At 40.6% G+C, this 17677-nt stretch overlaps 1 protein-coding gene across 1 annotated transcript in view; it reads right to left on the minus strand.

Moving 5' to 3' along the window:
• Positions 1-17677, minus strand: part of kcnh5b (potassium voltage-gated channel, subfamily H (eag-related), member 5b) — a 1142829-nt gene that overhangs the window by 1050386 nt on the left and 74766 nt on the right. The window lies entirely within an intron of this gene.

Consider the following 17677-nt stretch of genomic DNA (forward strand, 5'->3'; position numbering starts at 1 on the left):
CACCATTTTAAGACAGATTACATACAATGCCAATATTTCTATAACTATCAGAGTTGAATATAGTCGTTCCTGTGTATAAAAATCAGTTTTCAACCAATTTAATTGCTGGTTTTACATTTTGCATCGCAGCAGGTCTGTTTTTTCATTACTGTCGAAGTTGAAAAGGTTGTGGAGAAACATGAAGAGAATTACATGATACTAAAAGCAGGAGTCAGGAAGCAGGAGATTTCAGCTTCATGTTTGTAAAACTTTCTCCTTTTTTTAAGGTTACAGATTTTAAATTAGTTTTGGATGTTTATAGTTCATCACAGCTTTGTCATATTTCTGTGGTAAGAATGTTTGTTACAAGTAAATTTTATTAAGTTTATTTCAAGTAAAGGAATTTGTTTTGGAATGAAAGTGGAGTAAAATGAAGGATTTTATTGCCTCATGAAATAACATTGTTGCGTGTCTCATGAGATTAGAGAAGCTTGCAACAAACGCTCAGGCTAATAAATGCCTTAGGACAGACCTTTTTTGAAAACTGTTTGGTGTAGTCCGAAGTTATGTCAAACAGCAATATTAGGCTATTTTGAATCATCGATTAATTTGATAAAATACATCGATAATAGGGGCTGAAATGGTTCATCGATTAATTTGATAAAATACATCGATGGAAATTCTTTGCATCCTCTCGTTTATTTATTTCTCTCTCTCGCTCTCTCTCTCTCTCTCTCTCTCTCTCTTTTTAATATTTATATATATCTGTGAATTGGTTGGTAACATAAACACCACTGGCCAAATCTGTCCATCACAACGCTGTCAATGTCGGAGACCCATCTTGAAAACCTAGCTAATAAGGATAGCTATGCTTACTTTGGAAAACGGCTGTCAAAGTTAGCACGCTGTATAACCGGTAGTGCGCTCGAGATAACTGTGGCTGACTTTCTCTGACTTCATAGCGCCGTCAAGTCAGACCATACAGTCGGACACAGTTGTCCTCCGGTAGACTGTGTGAGTTTACTGTGAGCTTAGAACAACGATCAGGGCTCAGATCTGCATGCCTGCCGTGAATTGCATACGAGGGAGGTAACTAGAGGTGGGAATCTCTGGGCACCTCATTCGATTACGATTCAGAGGGCTGTGATTCGATTATAAAACAATTATCGATACATCTTGATGAATAAGTTTTTCTATACAGGATCCCTGGATAATTATTAAGCATTTAATTTGCGCATTAATATCCAAAAGAAACTGAAGAAAATGACTAGTTTGCGTCCCTAATTTACTTCATTAACCTCAGCTCCACGGTCCATCATTTCTTCAACAACCAGCTGTCAGACTCCTGCGCTGCACTTCGGCGAGTTCCGCCTTTTGTGTTCCGTCAACATTACGTTTTTCAGTTAACATTTTAATGATCATTTTTTAGACATTTGTTAATCGATTCATAATCTTCCACGTCTGCATCGCGATGCATCTAAGAATCGATTATTTCTCCCACCCCTAGAGGCAACGCTCTTTAACGCTGAGATAAGAGGTGGATGCGAATCTGTTTTGCCGAATTATTCATTCAATTCTTAAGGTCCTTTTCAGACACTTTGCCGTTCACATTGTTTAAACGTGGTTATCACCACATGTTTTGCTGATTCTCAAGGAATGGTACTTTTACTAAGTGGAATAATATATTAACGATTCATAACTTTCATAAAAGATATAACTTTACTGATCATTTTTCACTATTGATGAACCCTACAAAGACTAAAGAATTTTTATGCATTTTAATGCAGTTCTCGGCAGGCATGTAAAATTTGGCACACCTGAGAAAGTCAACTGTACAGCCAGAGACGAAGAAGAAAGTGTTCAAAGTATGGGATTATTTTAACGTGAAAAGAAAGAAAACAACAACTCTGTAATGTTGCTGTATGACTCACTATGAATTTCCGAAAGGACTAATAAATATCTATCACCTATCAATACACAGCTGATCCTGTTACCGGTGGGGGGGGGGGGGGGGGGGGGGGGGGGGGGGAGGTTAGCCTCAATAAGAGGGCATGTTTTAGCAGCACTGTAGAAGGTGTGACAACAAGCCTGTCAATATTTAAATATGTAGCAATAATGAAGCAAAATACTTTTCAAAGCCTAAATCTATGACACCGAGTCTAGTTTATTTATCGGTAGGATTATCGAGAGGAACTTCAGTAGTTAGTGAACAAACATCATCAAATAAAAGACATAAGCACACAAACGCAAAATCTAAAACAGAGTAAAAAAACTAGAGAGTTAACTGAAATAGTTTTTACCAAAATACAGTGACTAATAAGAGCTGGGAAGCACAGGAGTGACTGTTTATCTCCAAGGTCGAAGTCAAAGCTAACTTTGGGGCTAACCTCCTTTACTTTATTCAACAGTTAGCAGCAACACACGGGAGCTTCTCTTTAGTCCTGAGAAGCTGCAGTCTTTCTTCACCGGCCTCTGTAACTTCTTTTATGTGGAACAGCAAAGCTAACTTTACTCACCTATCCAGCAGAAACTGAGCAACCTCAGCGTCTGTTTTCATTCCTTTCAAATCTCGTAGATTTATCCAGCATTGAAACCCCTCACAGATGTTAACACGGGTCTTCCCCTCGCCTGGTCATATAACTTGTCTCTCAATTCCTCAGACCTTTCACTCTGGCTGTTTCTCAGCCATCTTCGCAGCTATAGAGTCCCGTAATGAGTCCAGCATGTTCGATTGTGCCGCTGTTTGTTTACGTTCTCTCTCCCACTGCTTCGAGCGTGCCACCGCCGCTCGCTCCGAGCAGCTTTGTTTGTGCTCAATTTACTGACCCATGAGGAAATATTCGCCGAAATTAACAAAATGTGTATTGGATTAAATCGCAAAGCATCCCTTTTAAAAGGGACAAAAACAGGCTTTCCAAACGTTCAAGACGCCAGGGAGCATTGTTTCAACAAAGAAACAATCTACCAAAAACAAATTTCCCTACTTCTTGTGCATAGTTTTATACCTGTAACCTTTTGCACCAGCTATTGTTGTAAGCCTAGGTTGGAACTATGTAAGCTGGTGCAACCCTTAAAATGTTAGCAGCGCGTAAACTCTTAAGACTTAAGTTAGCCTAGTTTGAGGGTAATTTCTATGTTTGAACTTGGGCATCGCTGGCCTATATGATTTTAACAGACATCTATAGGGATGTGTGTGTGTGTGTGTGTGTGTGTGTTTAGGGTTTCCTTTAACCACGTCCAGTTGACCTTGATTTAACCCTCCTTGGATAACTATGACCTGGATGACTGAGTTGTTTGTGTATTTGCTGTGCGTGCTCTTCTGTTAGATCTGTGTTGTCAGAGTGTGTGTGTGTCTCTCTCTCTCTCTCTTACTTTTGCTGGGTGTATTTCTAATGTTAAGTTCGCGTGTGTGTGTGTCTAGAAGGTGAAATTGAGATAAATGGTGGAAGAGCTGGGTGGCCACAGAGGCCTCTGATATACACTCCACCTGTCTACTCTGCTTAGCTGTGTGTGTGTGTGTGTGTGTGTGTGTCGAGACTATGTAAAGGTAATTTTGGGTTACTGTTACTGTGTGTGTGTGTTTTTACTTTAATTGTGTGTGATTCTCTGTGGAAATGTGTATTTACATGCACATCTCTAAATTTATGTTTGTGTGTTTTATACTGTGTGTGTGTGTGTGTGTGTGTGTACGCGTGTGTGTAAGTAAGCAAGCAAGCAGAGTTGTTGTAAAGTAAAAGAGACAGATGTACCAGGGAGAGCTCGCCCACTGCAGCCTCGCTCACTTTCCCTTCAACACACAGACAAACGCACACACACCTACACACAGGGAGCTGCTGTTATTCAAATAGTACCTAAGCTAGGCTAGAGAGAGTGTTTGTGTGTGAAGGAAGGGAGAAAATAAAGGTTTGGTGAGGTGAGGGACAATTGAAAAGATTGAAATAGAGAAAGAAGAGGGGTAGTTTGGTGTGTAGTCTTGTTTACTGGTATTAGAGAGAAAGATCTATCATTATCTGGAAGAACAAATGGGATGTCTGTCAGTGAATTCCAAAACTAACCACATTAGTGTTTTGCTGCTCTGGTACCATCATCAGTAGGACAAAAACACAGCAAACTCCTTAATTGAAACTGTCTTTACAAGAGAAACAGCAGGATTATGGGCCTTTCAGACAGACTGCGACGACAGCACTGCTGCGCTGTGAAACCCATTATTCTCAGTGGCTTGCGCCGTGACACGGCGGTTTGTTGCCAAAGTTCAAAATAGTCTAACTTTTGCGCTGAACCCCGTTTCCAGTGCAGCGCAAATCGCTTCCTATCTGAAAGGGCCATTAGTCTTTTGAGCAAATTACAAGTGACGACTAGCAGCCGTAGGAATTGACCCTTTGCTAAGCCACGCCCCCCTTAGCTACTGTACCCGTCAGACTTTTATCACGGCGCTGCCACTGTCTGTTACTGCACTCCCTGGAGAAATTGTTAGAAAAACAATCTCAGAAAGAAGCAGACAGTTTTGCAGTTGCATTGTGCATTTGAAGGTTGTATTCAGGCTGTCAGACTGACGTGGAAAAAAAAAAAACCAGACAGAAGCTAAAGCCTACCGATCAGAGTAAAAGTGAACCACCATATTATTATTGACTATTGAGACAGAAGACAACGATTTTAAGGATAAACACTGTTCCTGTACAGCTGGGTAGGCCTCTGTTCATTATTACAATCATTAAAAAGCAGAACAGTAGGGCTTTATTACTTTACATTCAGTAGGAAGTTAGTTAGGAACAATCCACAGCCGACATTTTTCTGGATTTATTTTAGGTTTTGGAAAGGGAACAAATCGTACTTCTTTTTTCAACCTCTCTGTGTAGCGACTGTAACTATTACAAGTGCCCCAGCAATGTTTCCCATTAATTAACGAGAAAATGGCCGCCAAAGTTTCAAAAGTGTAAAAATATTTTTGGTTCGATCTCATAATAAGATTACAGACCTCTAACGTTGTGTTTTGTCGGCACTGCTTCGCAGTGTGGCTTGGCGAAGGGTCAAGTATGACGTTTTTTTTTTTTTTTAGGCTGCTTTCACACCCTAACCTGTTTCGTTCGGTTAAAACGAACCCTATTGCGTTTGTTGGATGTAGAAGCTGTCAAATGAACTCTGTTAATTTGACACTTCATCCGGCATAACTACCATTAAAATAGCACGCTTACTGAACATGTCAGACATGGTCACATGCATCATATATCGTGGCATGTGCATCGTAGGGGAAAACAGTTCTATGGGTCATTTTAAAAGGCAACGTGGAACAAGTGGTTTTCCCATTTAGTTTGGAGGACTTGTAGAAGGAAAAGTATGCAAAGAGAAAGGGATAGTAAAGAGAGATAAACTTGTCCTCTCCACCGCCTCTTCTCTCGTTTTCTCCCTTTCTTCTTCCCTTGTTTTACTCCCGCTCATACCTCCTCCACATCTGTACCCCTCTCCTCCTCCTCATATTCTGACTTTCTCCTGTTTTTATTTTGTCTCCGTCTCATCTCACTCTCTTCTGTCACTCATTGCTCCTTTCGTCCTCCCCTTAGCCTCCTCCCTTCTCCCTCTCCTTTGTCTGTATCTTTCTGCTCTTTTCTCTTCGCTACTCCTTCCCCAATTCATCCTTTTCTCCATTACAGTTACAACTTCCTCCTCTTCTGTGCATCTCCCTCCATCTTTACCTCATTCCTCCCCTCTTCTTCCTCTCCTCCATTCTCCTTTACTTCCTCACCTCTTTTCTTTCCTTCCTTTTCTCCTCACCCCTCCCTCCTCCCGTCCCTCTTCCCCTTCTTCTACTTCTTTACCTCTCTGCTGTAACTTTTCCACCCTACCTCCTCATTTCCTAACACCTTTGTAGTTTCATTTTTCATCCTCTTCCCTTTCTAGCTTTCCCACCCTGTCCTCCTCCTCTTCTCTGTCATTAACCTTTTACTGCCCTGGGAATCGAGTCATCTGTGTAACTCGCAGATCTCTCGGTTATGTGTGTGTTGAGTCTGTAGTAACTGTAGTTATAACATTTGCTGCTGTCAACTCAAAACAGAAGTCTGACTCCCTGAATATTTGTCCTGATTGTGGAGCTTTTTTTTCCATCCATATTCGTTCTTTTTTCTTTCCTCTCCATCATCACAACCTTCCCTCCTTCTCTCTCCTCCATTAAGTTCACCTCCGTACCTGTTTCCTCTCTCTCATCACTTCCTCTCTCTCCTAGCGTTGGTTTGATGGCGGAGGAGTGATGCGTTCTGATGTGAGGTTTTATTCTCTCCCATGTCGCATGAGTCGACTCCTGGCGTGTCGCTGACTTTGTTCAACTTTCTCTCTTTGATGGCACACTTCCTCTCTCACCTTACCTTTCTTTTCTAACCTACTTTCCACCCCCTCCCACCCAAAAAAAACAATATAGTCTCCTTCCCTCCGTCTGTGTGTCTTTTTATTATTTCGAAGAGAGCACCCAAATTCAATAATTTAACCTTTCTATTTCTCTGTATTTTATCATCTACCTGTGTCTTTGTCTGGCTGGAAACATGTTAATAATGGATTGTATAGATTTTGACAGGGTGAAAGTGTGTGTGTGTGTGTGTGTGAGGAGCAGAGATCTTTTGAAGCCATGATGTTTCGTGGAAAAATTGATCTTGATGCCCACCTGTCTGATTGCCACTGAAATCAACAGAATCTTCGATGACGTTTGTTAGGAATAAATCAGCCGGATGAGTTTTAGCTAAAATCACCTGAAACCTTCTGCACAGATGTCCGTGTAGGAGGGGATGGTGGACGTCCAAAGTTCAGGGCTTTGACACTGGACTTTTAGGCAAATTGAAACTTGTTAAGTTATATGTTGTTTGACCGCAGAATTTCTCTGATTTAAGTGCATCACAGGTTTTAGGGTTGGGTATCATTTAAAGTTTTACAATACCAGTACCAATACCAATACCCTCAAAGTGATACCGATACCAACTTCATTCGATAACTTGTGTAAAATGCGACTTTTTGAAGCCATAGTAGTTGATTTGGAGCCTTGTATTATGTTTATTGTTATGGACAAGCAAGGTAATCTAATTTAGTTTTTTTGTTGTTACATAGGGCCAGACAATATGGCCAAATATATTATCATGATAAAAAGTTTCATGTCTTTCGATATTGATAATTATTGTGATAAGTACCAAATCGTTATTTCTTTCAAGTTCAAAGGCAGATTTTTCTCCGCAGTGAAAGTTGAAGTAACCTGACAGTTAATTTTTGGTCTTAAGCTTTTTTCAGTCCTTTTTCCTCGACAAAATAAACATCTTATTAAATAAATTAAGTCCTAATTCAGGTATGATTTAAGTGAATCGAATCATTCATCATTTATTGAGTATTTATTGAACATTTGTTATATTGTTGTTGAGAAAAATTATTTTGTATTATTGTTTTATTGTCCAGCCCTACTGTTACATAAAAGTATTGAGAAATTGTATCAGATCCTCCTCATCCTAATTAGTTCATCCTCACTGGTAGTATATTATACAGGGAAAGACTACAGCTTGGCAGTTTTTTTTTTTTTTTTTTTTATTTGAATGAGAGAAGAGGAGTAAAATAGTTTAGTGACCAAATAAGTTGTGGGAAACGATTTTAAGGTAATTTTTTGATACGCGTGTTGAAAGTAAACAACGGAAAAATATTTAGTTAACCTTTGTTCAATAAACTGAATTGAAAGATCTCCGCGAGTGCTTTTTCCTTTATTGGTGAGTCGCACATAAGTATAAAACGAGTCTGTTTAAACTAGTCACTAAGCTACACTAAAGACTCACAGAGTAAAGAGAGGCTGCGCGTCCAGCCGATCAAACCAACTACGCCTGAAGCAGCTGCAGCCGGGGGCTCCGTGAGAGAAAAGAAAAGGGTTTAATTGATGTGAACGCAGTGATCGACCAGTGAAAAGTGATGTGAACAGCAAATAAAAATATACAGAGAAGTGTTAAATGATACCAGAAGATTAAACCAATGGAAAACCAAGCTTGTGCTGATAAACTTGCAACAGGGATGAACATGCCTGACACCGCAGCCGGAGGTGAGAGGCTGTTAAAGTCACGCATGGACTCTTTAAAGTTTATGGTGCAGACACTCTTTTCTTTCAGCAAGTAATTTTCTGCCAATATGGCTACAAAAAGTATCCAGTGAAGTACTGGTTTGACTGGAGACGTTTTGATTCTACTCGATACTGGTGCTGTTTCGGTTGATACCATAAAGATATCGAGTAGTGATACCCATCCCATTTTTATAACGTCATTGTGGATCCGCTGTGGCAGGAAGCTTTGGGTAAGAGTTAGTTGCTTCTTTTCATCTCCAGGGGGAGCAAAATACTGAGGTTTACGTGCAGTTTTTAAACAGCACTTCATCTCGTAAGCTGTCCGTGACATCCAGCAGTAGTTTCAGATGTTACAGGCAACTTCCCTGTTACAAATCAGTGTTTGTCACCACTGTGCCGAGAGAATAACACCGCAAGACATCCAGATAAACATCTGAACTCTCCGTTTGGCCTCTCTTTAGATTCCTGAACACACATAGGAGCCTGTCAGCGCACGCCACATCACTTCTCATACCTGCAAATCCCTCACCTCCTATCACAACCGCATCACCGCGATCCACCAGTAACTCATCTTCTGACACAGTGATGTACCCGTGCGACGACGTGTGACGTGGCGCTGTCCCAGGCTGCTCTCAGAAAAGTGTTGAAAACGACAGCTTTTCTATTTTTGATGAGCGTTCAATAGCAGCCCTGAGCCGCAGTCTTCTCCCTCGTCGCTCTCTGATAACAACTCCCTCCTCTCCTCGTCAATCTGTCCTCATAACTGCAAATCCCTCACCTCATTGGACAGCTACCCACCTGTGGCGCCCGCAAAGAATCACTCAAAGCCAGAGCAAACACACACACATTTTTATTCCCTCAACATATATTTATTTTGCCTTATTCCCGGAGTTTTGTTTACAGTGAGAAGATTTGACTTTCACCCCGTCTTCACTTGCCTCTGCTGCTGCGCTGCTGCTCGCTGTTGCCCGCGGCACTTTTTCAGCATCGCTCGGGCTTGTTACTGCTGCGAGATTTCCCCCCAAGGAAGACACACATGAAATAAACCTGTTGTCTTGCTACATTTTGGTGCCTATAGATGTTTTTCAAACTGGTTTTAATAGGAGAGGAGGGACTTTGCTCTGTGTTTTTTTTTTATTTTTATTTTTTTTTAGAACATATTGTGGGTTTTGTGGTTTTGAAAGTAAGACAGAATGAGGAAGAAATGAGAAGAAGCCTCATAGGACATTTACTTCCTTCGCTTTGATTCATGTTCTGCTGCTTAAAGGAAGAATAAATCCACTTGAAGTCATCTTTATTTACTGTACATGTTACCATTAATGTGTCCGTTTTAAATTCTGCTGCAGACGAGAAAACTGAATCCAAATAAAAACCTGTTGCGCAGAATTGTAGCTTTGCTTAATTCCATATAAAAAATGTATTTTGCAAATGAGAGGAGGCTTTTTTCTTGCTATATTTAACTGAAGCACACATAAAATAAATCTGCTGTTCGACTCATTAGTGTAGAGAGTTTTGCTGTTAACCTGGGATTTGTTTTTCATTTCTATAAATGAAATACAGATTGTAAAATGAGTCCTTGTTTGATGTTTCTCTAAACTTTTATCTTCAGCTGCAGAAGTAGTAACATTAAATATACACTGAACTAAAACTTCAAAACTTAGCAAATTGTGATCAGACTGGATTTTTATTTGATTTACTCTTGAATCTTTATTTGATAGTTGACAGTAGAGATGGGCAGGACGCATAGGGGGGGAGTGAAGGGATGACGGGCAACAAAGTTTGCTTCCAGACTTATTTTAATCCAGAAACAAACTCATTTGTAGTTTCAACCGGGTCGGAACTTGTAGTTTGATACAAAGTGAAACATTTTCCAGGATTAAACTCCTCATAGTTTCTCTTTTTGATCCACCTGCTTGTTTTTCAAAGTACTTTTAAAAATAACTGGCTTCAAACACACGAAAGATGTTCATTCATTCCATTAAGGGCTGCGTGTGGATAGAAGGACGGATAAAAATGTTTTGTTTGTGTCGAGGAGCTGTAGATTTTCAGTTAGTGTAAATGTAAAAGAAGAGAACCTGGTTTCATGTTGAGGCAGGGATGGAGAGAGAGCCTACAGCCAGAGCCCAGCCGCTGCCTCTGATGTGCGCCTTATTAATTTCATTTACTCTGTCCAGAGAGAGAGCGAGCGGGCGAGAAAGCGAAAGAGAGAGAGAATTTGTAATTCTGTGTTTTTGAAGAAAAAAATGATCAAAGGCAAATTAAGTTGAGCAGGTCCGTGTAATGTGTGTTTTAGAAGCCCGGAGCATTTGCTGCTCTGAGTGCAGCAGTGAAGCTGCTTTTTAAGATGTTGCGTGCTTGTGTTTGAATTTGCATGTTAACACACATTCAATGTAAAGAGTGCGAGTGTGTTTATGAGTGCATGTGTGAGTTAGTTTAAGTGCAGTATCAGTATACGTGTGTGTGTGTCTTTATTAGCAGTAATAGTTACAGTTGTAATGGTGGTAGCAGCTGGTGTAGTTGAAGCAGCAGCAGTAGTATTAATATAAGTAATATTTATACTATAAATACAATAATAGTTATGATATTTAGTTTGTTCTTGTTTTATTGCAGTTAAATATGTTATTTGATTTATTATAGTATATAGATATATTTTATTTTCACTTTTGTTTTTATGCAATGTACAATAGTTTTATATAACTGTATTTAATATTTTTTCTAATAATCAGTATGGAAAAAAGAGCAACTTTCATCCACTTATCAAGACATTAAAAAATGCAGTATTTTATTATTTGCTTAATCATCCATGTTGTCGCATCAAGGTAAGACACATTTTCTGCAACAGAAACAAAAGAACAAAACTCAAGCTAAATCTACATCACTGAGTAGCTGTTGTAGTTGCAGCAGCTGCAGTAGTTTGTGCAGCTGTGCGTGTGTGTGTGTGTGTGTATGCGAGTGTGTGTTTGTGTGTAATGATCCAGCTGTTGGCCGTAGCAGCAGTTTGATCGACAGCTAGCAGCGGCTGCTGTTATTCATGAGCGTCTTCGCTTCACATTTCAGCCATAATTAATAAACTCACACATGCCTGTAAGGTTAGTGTGAAATATTAACGAGATCTCACACTCTCTCTCATACGCACGCGCACACACACACACACACACACACACACACACACACACACACACACACACACACACACACACACAGTATATACAGTGGTGCCTGCTACAGAGGAAAAGGGGGAGATGAAGGGGGACAGAGGAGAGACAAACACAGGGAGGGGAGGATGGAGATGACACGAAGTAAATAGAACAGGAGCAACTAACAAATATTCGCATTGGCAATTAATCTGCTGATCATTTTTGACTGATGCGTTAATTTTTTGGTCTATAAAATGTCAAAATAATAGTTACCAAAGTCCAATGTGATGTCTTCTAATATCTTGTTTTGTCTGACAAACAGTTAAAAACTTTAAAGTTGTTAAATGTTCAAAATATGCGATATTCTGTAAGTCAGAGAGAAGCAGAAGCTAATCACGCTGGAGAAATATTGGGTATTTTCATTAAAGAAATAACTTAAAACAATTGATTCGACAGTCAAATAATTTTCTGTGGTAATGTTAACGTCAACATTCAGTAACTTGTGATGGGTGCGAGAGAGACAGCTGCTGCAGGGTGTAGCAGCTTTCATGGCTGTTTCAGAGCTGTCTCATGTCAACATGATGCAATTAACACACACCTGTCAGAGAGACGGTGTGTGTGCGCGCGCACCAAAGAGAGAGAGAGAGCGAGCAGTATTAGTAAGAGTAAAAGCCTTAGAAAGACTAGTAACAGTGGTAGCAGCAGCAGTCAGACTGAATAAGCTGCTTTTGTTGTTTACTTTCTGTCACAACACACACACACACACACCCCTACACACCTATCTTCCTGATCCAAGGTGATAGACAGACCAGATGTGTGAGTGTTTGTCTTTTCCTGCACCTGCATACATTTGTGTGTGTGTGTGTGTGACAGCCAGTCACCTTGCAGGTCTGCAGCTCACGGCTGCATGAATAAACATGACTGCCTGTCCACATCCACTCCCAGCTCCACTGCACTCACTGCCTCATTCTGTTCTGTTCTTCTGTGGTGGGGTTTATAAAAGCAGCAATTAAACTTTAAACAAGCCTAACATGTTAATCATTTTTACAATTTTTTTGCATTTACATATTTGTGATATTTATTTTGTTGTAATATCATGACTGATATGCAGCCAGATCATTTAAGTAGAAAGCAGTAGAACTGTGGGTCGTCATTACATTTATTCATTTAGCTGACGCTTTTATCCAAGGTGACTTACGTGTCAGAGGTCGCACGCCTCTGGAGCTCAGGGACATATTGGTGGGTGTGTCACAGTGGGGAATTGAACCCAGGTCTCTCACACCAAAGGCGTGTGTCTTATCCACTGCTCCATCACCAACCCTGGTCCTGTGCTTTTGTCTCGGCTCGGTTTACCTGCTCATTGGTGTGATTTGAGAAGAACATAGAGCCAAGTGGAGCGGAAGGAGAAATGGATTGAGAGTCTAGTATAGAAGAGAATATACCTCTAGATAGATACTAAATAGACTACATACACTAAATGGCAGAAGTGTGTGGACAACAAAACATATGCTTTTTAAAAGATTTTGCAACCTTTGCGCTGCAAGTCATCTTCCCCCACAGCATCACATCATTTCTTTTAGTTGCTGGCTTTGTGCACATCTGGATTGTAATGTTGAATCAGGAAAGAGACAAACTGTTGACGCAAAGTTGGAAACAAACTGTTGTCTTAAATAGCACTGTGAGCTGTAGCATTGAGATTTCCCTTTATTGGAACTAAGAGGACCAAAGCAAAAATACAGCCAGTCCTCACCAGAAAAACGGTCGTATATGGGTTGATTATTATAGACGTTGCATTTTGTTAGGCCGTGATCTCTAGTCGCAGAAAATGTCATTGGGACGTAGTATAAAGTCTGACAGAGTCCGTGTAAGGAGGGGTGGTGGGGTGGATGGATGAGTCAAGAAAAAGTTGATGTTTTAAGTTAAAGAACGTTTTTACTGTACATGCTATGTCACGTGACTTACGTAATGTACTTCTTTTGACACAAACCACTGACAGAGAAAGTAAAGTAGATAAAAACACAGATAAAATGAGAAAAAAGAGGAATGTGTAAGTAGAAAGTATAGAAATGGATGAAATGCAACCAGTAGGAAGGAAAAGAGGGTGTGACAATGAATTGTGTCTATGAAATGCAGGCTGGAGTCAGCTATGTGAAAAACATAATTCACCATGAAGAGGTTTTTTGGAGTCTGTCTGACGCTTTAACTGTCTGTCTGTTTTCTCATCTATGCTCGTAGTCTTTTGTTGTGTCTTATAAACAAAATCCAACCTGAGGAAACCTTCTCCACTTCAATCTTGAAAATCCAACACCACCCTCCTGCCTGGCTGTCTTGGTTGGTGCCTTGTAAATGGGTTTGCATGAACCAAAGTTTGTTTTTGTGTGTGTCGTGCGCAAACACACTCCATTAACAAACCCTGGCGATTAGTTTTTGTAACTCCAGCAACTCACCTGAGGACTTCACACACCTCTGCCTTTGATATCTGTTCCAGCCGCCTTTTGGTTCGCAAATCATTTACGATTTGAAGCTGAACTTGATCTCTAACTTTTAATTGGATTCAGATTTACTCAACTCGAGCGCAGGAGGCTGTCGGCAGTCGGCTGTCAGAGACTTTGGGCAGGCGATGCGGCTGCAGCGCTGCCTGGAGTTAGCTCTAATTAACCGTGCACACCAGTTTATTTTTTTACTGGATAACTTGTTTTTACGCTGCTTGTAGTTTTTTGATCTTTTGCTCAGACTGAGAGAGAGCTTTTCAGATATTTTTTTTACACACCAGCCTCAAGAGACACAATTTAACCAGTGGTCTGAGGGGACCTCCAGGGGTCCGCAGAGAAATTGAATTTACTGGGATATTCTCCCAGTTAAAGAACATATCAATCAAAAAGAAGAGGAAGGAGGAGAGAGAAGGTTCTGGTTAAATGGAAAAAGTTGAGAAAAGAGGCTGAAAACAGACTGTCAAAAACACTTAAGACAGAACATTAATTTAGAAACATGTTTAGCATGTTTTCTATTTCCTCCTCCTTCCCTCTCTACACTAACCTTTTCCCCAAGGAGCTCCTAAAAAAAATTAGGAGCACACAAAGAGATTTAGGAGTGCAGCGAAAAATGTAAACAGAGTTTAACAAACTATTTATTCTAGACATATTTATACTACTTGTTTGGTCTTTCTCCTTGTGTTCAACTATGGTATGAAAAAATTGGTGGAGTTTTTAAAATACTGATCAGTCATAAAAACTTTAGTTTCTGAACCAGGGACGGATTCACGATACACCAGCAGCAGCCACACAACTCACACCTAATGTAAACAAGACTACTGAACAGTATTACAATAACTTTATTAAAACAGAACCAGGGGAACGTGTTAAGTGCAATTTATACTTCTGCAGAACCATTTTTGCAGGAGGAGTTCAACATTTGAAAGTTTACTGTAGCTTGTCCCGCCCCTTCCAGGCTGTGATTGGTCAGTTGACGAAAAGTGAAATTGATGAGCACATCGATTTTAATGAAAAGTTGAACATGTTTCAACAAAAGGCACCCGAGATAGCTTATAGCCAGCTCGCCAAACCCACAGCTTCCTTATCTTCTCCCTGCTGTCTTCTGTCTCACCGCTCCAGCTGCTGACATCTCTGTTACGTTTTTGTAACGAGCCGCTCAAGCGCCCACCGAGCAAACCCGCCCACCGGGAACTGTCTCGGTGCTCCGGTGGCTAGCTGGCTTTTTTCCTACAAGAGTTTCATCAACTTTCTTTTGACTGACACCAGCTTTGGGTCACGTCCATAGACTGTATAGGGGCGAGATGTTTAGAACGATGCGCGGCGCGGCGCGGCGGGCAGGGTGGGGGGGATTATTGTAGGTTGTAGTTACAGTACTTACTCGCACATTCTGCTTGTAAATAATTTTTCCGGTTCGCACGTATTGATTTTTACTCGCCTATGGGTGGTGATGGCGCATAGATAAGATGCATGCTTTTGGTGTGGGAGACCTGGGTTCGATTCCCGCTGTGAAACATCCACCATTGTGTCCCTGAGCAAGACACTTAACCCCTAGTTGCTCCAGAGGCGTGCGACCTCTGACATGTATAGCAATTGTGAGTTGCTTTGGATAAAAGCGTCAGCTAAATGAGTAATTGTAACTGTATATGCGAGCAAAATGTTCGCACTGTAGAGCCCTGGCTACATTTTTTTAAAAACCATTGAGCATCAATTAAGGTCATGGTTTTTAAAACATGTAGGCTGGGACTATAGCTATGATTGAGGAAATTTAGACTTTTTAGAAACTTAAAAAGGAAAGAAAATATAATTTGGTGCACATTCTACAGTCCCAGTACTTTCTTGAACTGAACATATTCATTTCTGCAACCTATTATAAGTGTCAAAGGCTTTGAAAGTAAATATAAAACATTATAAAGCAGTTTGTTTTTGGTTTCTGGTGCCAATCTTCAGGGTTTAGGAGTGGGGTGGGGTCGTCAAGGGCCGACGACCTCAGGATGAGGCTCAGAGAGAGAGAGAGAGAGGGCAACAGGAAGATAAGGAAACAGACAGGCAGCAGGCTGGAAGGCTGTCAGATGACCCCCTCAAAGGCTTCCTCTGGCTGACCTCTTGGTTGACAGACAGACCGGTAGACAGGAAAGGAGACAGACAGGTTATAAGGTGCTCATCCAGCCTTTTGTCACCCAGTTTTGTGGAGATTCAACTGTGAAAGTCTCTCTCAGATTGGCTCCTCATCTGGCGTCTGAAGTCTATCTGTTGGTTGATAGTCGGATAGACACGCTGCATTTAGAAACCATACTCTCTCTCTCTCCTCTGCACTTCCTCTACCTGTTGCTCGCCTCGCTTTCTCCGCCATCTCCCTGAGTGATTACCACCCCGCCTCCCCCCCGCCGCCCTTCTCGGCAGGATCTCAGCCTATTTCACCCAGTCATGGTCCACTTGCTGCATGGAAAAGATTTAGCTGGCAATCCCTCTCTCAGATATGGCCAGAGCCGTGGAGGAGGGCTGAGCTGAGCCAAGATAATGGTTAAAGAGCTCCACCAGTTGAAGGTGTTGATGTCAGAAAATTAGGTGTTAAAAGTTTCATACAGTCAGAACTGTGTTGTAGAGTCTGTCCTCCACATATTTGCTGTGAACAAGTGTTACCAAACTCCTTTTTTAAATTATGATGTTTTATAGCAGTGGTTCTCAAAGTGGGGTCTGTGGACCCCCAGGGGTCCTTGAGGAGGTTCCAGGGGGTCCCCAGCAAAAAGGGGAATCATTTATTTTCAATATAATTCCATGCAAAAGTAACATAGTGACCGAATGTACGACTATTTTGGTCATGGATTTCACACACTTTCTGGAATAAAACCAAGCCAAAATCCTATCAGATGGGACAAAATCTTCTCAAATGTGTGGTCGAATTTGTGAAAAAGTTTCAGAACCCCTGTTTTAAAGACTGGTATGTTACCAGCAAACTAGTATTAGCAGTAGAAGTACCCCACTATTACCGATGATGCCAACTGCAGCACTACTATCAGCGGTAGTAAAAGCAGCTGTAGGAGTAGTAATACCAGTTTTAGCTGTCTCAGCAGTATTTTAAGCAGTTGTCATATTAACAGTAGTGGTATCATTAGTAGGAGCAGTAGTTGTGGGATCAGTAATAGTAATATTATTATTATCATGTTTTAATATGTAGTATTATTGGAAGTGTTGTATTAACAGTAGTAGCTGTGTCACTAATATTAACAGTAATCACAATAATGCTTTGAGTAGCACTAGTAGTACCAGTAGAAAAACATAAGCAGTACAGTAGAATACTGTACTATTATTTCTAGTAGTGGTGGTGGTGTAAGGAGTATTTTAAAAAATAGTGGTACCAATATTATAGTACCAGTAGTAGTGACAGTAACCTCATAGTAGTACCAGCATTAGTAAGTACTAGTGTTTCTTAACAGTGCTTACTTAGCAGCAGTGGTTGTAACATCATCATATTTGCATTAAGGGCTGCAGCTAACGATGACTTAGAATTCGAGGCTTCTATAGAATATTTCAACGATTCAAAGTACTTTTGCTTGGCAGCGCTGGCAGATGCAAAGAATTTGAATTTGCATTAATGCATTTTATCAATCGATTTAATCGATGAATCGTTTCAGTAGTTGTGTAACAGTATTTGCAGTTCTGTCATGAGTATTACCATATTACGAGTAATCACTAGTAGTAGCAGTATTTACAGCAGCAGTAGTAACACCAGTAGGAGCAGTATTAGCAGCTTTAGCAGAAGCAGTATATAGTACTTGATGACCCAGTGTTTCCAGTAGATGCACAAGTGGTTTTCAGAGTGTTTTTAATGTCCTGTTATCTCTCTAGTATCTCCAGTATTAGTAGTAGGATTACCTGTATTTGCAGTACCAATATAATATCAGCAGTCTGTGTTCTCCATGGTTTTGTTTATGATTTGTCCTCATGAAAACCAGTTTACAGGGTGTTTTAAGGTGGATTAATGACTTATTCTATGAGCTAAA

The sequence above is a fragment of the Micropterus dolomieu genome, linkage group LG11, assembly GCF_021292245.1.
Source record: "Micropterus dolomieu isolate WLL.071019.BEF.003 ecotype Adirondacks linkage group LG11, ASM2129224v1, whole genome shotgun sequence".
NCBI lineage: Eukaryota > Metazoa > Chordata > Actinopteri > Centrarchiformes > Centrarchidae > Micropterus > Micropterus dolomieu.